The sequence below is a fragment of the Cebus imitator genome, unplaced genomic scaffold, assembly GCF_001604975.1.
Source record: "Cebus imitator isolate Cc_AM_T3 unplaced genomic scaffold, Cebus_imitator-1.0 Scaffold183, whole genome shotgun sequence".
NCBI classification, from domain to species: Eukaryota; Metazoa; Chordata; class Mammalia; order Primates; family Cebidae; genus Cebus; species Cebus imitator.
In genome coordinates this window covers 2,673,236-2,677,879 of record NW_016107498.1, presented here as the reverse complement: position 1 = coordinate 2,677,879, position 4,644 = coordinate 2,673,236, and the positions used below count along the sequence as shown (strand labels likewise).

The following is a 4,644-nucleotide window of genomic DNA, read 5'->3' as shown; positions in this document are numbered from 1 at the left end:
CCCAGCTACTCAGGAGGCTGAGGCAGGAGAATCGCTTGAACCTAGGAGGTGGAGGTTGCAGTGAGCTGAGATGGTGTCACCACACTCCAGCCTGGTCAACAGAGCAACACTCTATCTCAAAAAAAGAAAAAGAAAAGAAAAGAAAAAACAATAAAATAAATATAATACAGAAAAAAATTGTATAAGCTCAGGGTAGAAGTGTACTTCTTAAATAAGACAAAAGAAACACAAACCATGAAGAAAATGATTGTATATTTGACACAGAAAATTGACATTGGTCCATCAAAAGATGCCATTTTCAAAAGTGGAAAGAACCACACGCTGGTAGAAGTTATGTTCAATGCACATAACTGAAAAATGATTAGTATTCAGACTGCAGTGAACTCCTCCACCTCAATAAGAAAAAGACAAACAACACAACAGAAAAATGGGCAAAGGGCTTGAATAGTAATTTCATAGAAAAGGAAAAGTGAATGGCCCATAAACACGTGAAAATATGCTCAACCTCATTAGTAATCATGGAAATGCAAATAAAAAGCACCACGCCGTGCCATTTTATGCCAACCAGATTGACAAAACTGTTAAAGTCTGACAATAGCAAATGGTGTTGAACTTGCAGGGCAACCACATAGGCCTGCCATTGACAGTGTAAATTGGAAGAGCCAGTTTCAAAAACAAGTCAGCGTTATCTAATAAGATTGAAGATATATGTATGACACAAGTCAGTAATTCTCCTGCTAGCATACACACTAGAAAGATCTTTCATACGTGCACTGGGAAGCTTTTATAAGAATGTTCATAGCAATAACGTTTCAATAGGAAAAAGTTGAAAACAGCTCAAATTTCATTAGCAGTAAAATGGATAAATATTTGTGGTCGCAGCAACTCAGAAGGCTGAGACAGGAGGATCGCATGAGCCCAGGAGTTCAAGGCTGCGGTGAATCATGATGGGATCACTCGACTCCAAACCTGGGCGACAGAATGAGATCCCATCTCGAAAATAAATAAGTACTGTGTACTATTTGCCTACAATGGAATATAACACAGCAGTGAAAAGGATTAAATGACTCCTGTATGAATTTCAGAAACATCATGTTGCATCAAAAATGCAAATAGCAGAAGAAGCCACACAGCATAATTCTATTTATTCAGTCAGAAAACATGGCTAAACCAAACAAGACTTTGTTTAAAAATTATAGAGAGAAGCAAGGGGTGATAAACACAAAATTCAGGATATTTACCTCTGTGGCGAGCAGGGCGTGAGATGGATGGAATCCCATGAAAAATTGGGGCATTGGAGCCCAGAGCGTCTTTGTTAGCTGGGTCATGGGCACACAACACTATCTTTCTTGATGCCTTCCAGATGGGTATAGATATAGATGGGGAACGTGTATTGGCTAACTGTGAACTGAATTAAAGTGTTAATCTAATGCAAAATGGTGCACATGGCCTCCAGACCCTAGATCCAAGTGGCCTGGGTAGAAAGCTGGTGCCATGTCTTCTTGAGTAGCTCTCATCATCCCCCCAGGCCTCCGTTTCTTCACCAATGACTGGATCTGACGACAGTGAATTACAGAGTAATTATAAGCTTTATACCTATGACTTAATGTTTTGTCAAGTGCTTAAAGCAATGTCTGGTACCAGGAAAGCACTATGTATATGTTTGTTAAACAAAGGGTGGGGCTTGTGAAGGGTTCTGGGGAAGTGGAGGGGAGGACTGAATTTTCAAGGTGTTCTCATAATCCGGGAGCAAAACCTGAAAGGCCTGGCCCTGCACTTCCAGCGTGGGGACAGCTTTTGTGGCCCCCTTTCAAAGCCTGGGGGGAGATAAGATATTCTATGGCAGAGAACTTGGGGAGCCCCTGGGGCGGTCTGTTGATGAAGGGAGGGACAAATGTCACTCCAATTCACAGTCCATGATATGCCTGTCCTTAGCTTCTTACCATGGGGGGAGCTGCTGCTGGGAGTGAGTTTGGGGGTCTCAAGCACATTGTCAGCCCTCTCCCCAAAACCAAGCTGTGTGAGTAACCAGCTCAGCTCCCTTTCACCTGGGGGTTGGTTTGCCCCTGAGCGTGCCTGGCCTTTTCCTCCACTTCATGTTATCTGCGGGAGAAGAGCCTTAGGTTGCCGGGGCAGGGGCTGGGGGGAGCTGGTTCTGGGGTTAAATTCTGAAGTCACCTGGTTCCCAGAGAGACCGTGCTTGCCCATCTCAGGTCTGCGGGACTGGAGAGGCACCGTGTTGCCACCGGAAGCACCGCACAGGGAATGAGCAGGATCTGATGCTTGGAATTAAACTCACTACTTACAGGGCGTTTCCTATGTCAGGGGACACTCTGTTCGTAGGCTGGTGTTTTCTCTTCATAGTCTGGGAACTCCAAAGAGAAAAATATTGTTCCTCCTCTTCCCTGGATGGTGAAATGGCTTCTTGCTTTCATCACTCGTGCTGGTGACAACCACGGGTTCGTTCCAGAAGCCCTTACTGAGCCCTTGCTATGTTTGGAGTCTATTTCGGCCTCATTCTTGCCCCTGAGTGGGGTGCATGCCATGCTGTCCCCTCATGAGCCTGGCCCAGTGTGTGTAGCAAGTGAGACCATCTGTCCTGCAGTGAGGCTGTCTGAAGTCATGTCTAACGACCTGCTTCTTTTACATTTTTTAACTTTCTGGCTCCCAAAAAAAAACCATTGTTTTGAGTCCAAGAGCTTCAAAGGCTCCTGCTTAGGGACTGTGCTGTGGTGGCCATGGCGGTTCCTTCTAGTCCACATGTGGCCCAGAATGCCAGCAGGCACCAGTCCCCGGGGAGATGGCCCAGCCCCCGTGGGGTGTGCTCCAGCCGATGTGGAAAACAGACGGCTCATGAAGCCGATCTTGGTGGCATCTTTCCGCAGCAGCAGTGCCCTCATGACAGTTTGGTGCTGCAGGAAAGCTCTAAAGCCAGATGGCAGCCTTGTCAGGGGACCTGGACCAGCAGGAGGCCAAGCATGAAGTGAGGAGGGCTGGAGAGACCCTTCTCAGGGAGGACTGCCCGCCCTAGAGAGGAAACCATGGAGAGAGCCAGCCCCCACCTAATGGCACCACCCCCAGGCCCCTAGCCCCGCAGCTCAGCTCCTCGGGGTCACCTGTTCTCTCTGCCACATACCAACTGCCATTCCAGGGCGCGGTGTTCTCACCGATAAAGCCACACTGGGCAGGTGAAACCTCATCCCATTGTTGGACGGGCAGATGTTGCAAAGGACGGCTTCCTAGGCCAGGCCTGGAAGAGCTTGGCTTGGAATGGCAGCCTGGTTCGCGGGCAGCCCCGACCTTCTGGCAGCCGCGGGACGGCCTGGGCCCCCCGCCCTCCTGGCCGCTGTTTGTGATGACTCACCTCTGGTTCCCAGGAACGTTGTTATTTTTGGCCCTGGTGTTATTAAGATTGTGCCCAGATTCCCTGCAAATCGGCCACTAACCAGCATGGACCCTAGTGAAAGGACGCGGAAAAACAGAGGGCCCAGGGCTGCAGGGCGGCGCGCTCCGCTCCGGGAGGCTCCCGGCCTTGGAGGGCTCCAGCCTCCCCGGGGGCCCAGCACGGATGACTCCTGGGCTCCACACCCGCAGCCCCGACGGGGCGTGCGCCCTGGCTCAGCTCTCCCCTGCTGCTCCGGACACCCCGGGGCACCCAGGGGTCCGCGCCAGCCGACGGCTGGGGAGCGGGGTCGCCTGGGGTTGGGGGAGGAGGTGCTCATGTAATCTGCTGTCCCCAGGCGGGTGCCGCCCCTCCGCCCGCGCGTGCCGGGAGCGCCCGCCCGATAGCTCGCGCCTCTGCGGCCGATAAGGCCTTCGGGGGCCCGGCCCGCAGGTCCCAGGCCCGGCAGAGGCTGCGGTGCGTCGGGCAGCCCTAGCTGCTCCTCCTCAAGCCCCGACAGCCCCTCAGCAGGCCCCTGCTGAGGGACCAGCATGCCCTGGCCGATGGGCTTCTGCAAAGTGAGTACTGGGCGGCTGCTGGGGCGACGGGGTGCGGGGGCGGTAGGGGTTGTCGTGGGGGGCACTCAGGCCGCGCCAGTGGGCAGCCCACGGGCACGGGCAGCTTTGCACCACCCCCCACGGGCTCCCTGCCTTAGCATAGCGGCACGTCGGCCCTGTGGCTGAAGGGAGCAGGTGGCCTCTGCCCTACAATCTGAAGCCAGTTCATATTTTTTAGCTCCAGAAATTTGCTGTCAAATTGGGTTCCAACTACCTGGGTCTCTGAATTATGAGCTGTCAGCAACAGCGCAGGGAGGGATGGTTTTTGAGTTATCCTCCAAATCTATGGAGATCCCAGAAGCTTTCCTTTGAGTCTGCTAAACTGCGTTTCGTGGGTGTGTCCTTACGGGCTGCGGGACGGGAGGCCCGGCTAGGGGCTGTCACCGTCATTTGGAAGGGGCCTTTGGCTTGTTTTCTCCAAGAGCCACGGAGGCCGGTGATCCCGTGATCACACCTGCTCGGTGCTTTGGATTTATGCTGTTAACTCATGGAGGGAAAGGCGGCTAGGAAGGAAGGGAAAGAGCCGCAGCGTGGCCCTGGGAGATAGGGTCTCATGGGGGGATAGTTTTCAAGTGATAATGGCGCCTTAGCGAGGCCGCCCCAGCCTTCTCGTTCTTGCTGTGTAGATAGGGTCTGTCCTATCTC

General features: G+C 52.5%; 1 long non-coding RNA gene across 1 annotated transcript; it reads right to left on the bottom strand.

The window, feature by feature from the left end:
- Positions 1–1,236: 1,236 nt before the first annotated feature.
- LOC108316209 lies at positions 1,237–3,689 on the bottom strand. The gene is made up of 3 exons (XR_001830232.2): positions 3,365–3,689; positions 2,307–2,443; positions 1,237–1,556 (listed from the first exon to the last, which is right to left on the bottom strand). It is a non-coding gene; the product is annotated as an uncharacterized LOC108316209 (long non-coding RNA).
- Positions 3,690–4,644: the final 955 nt, after the last annotated feature.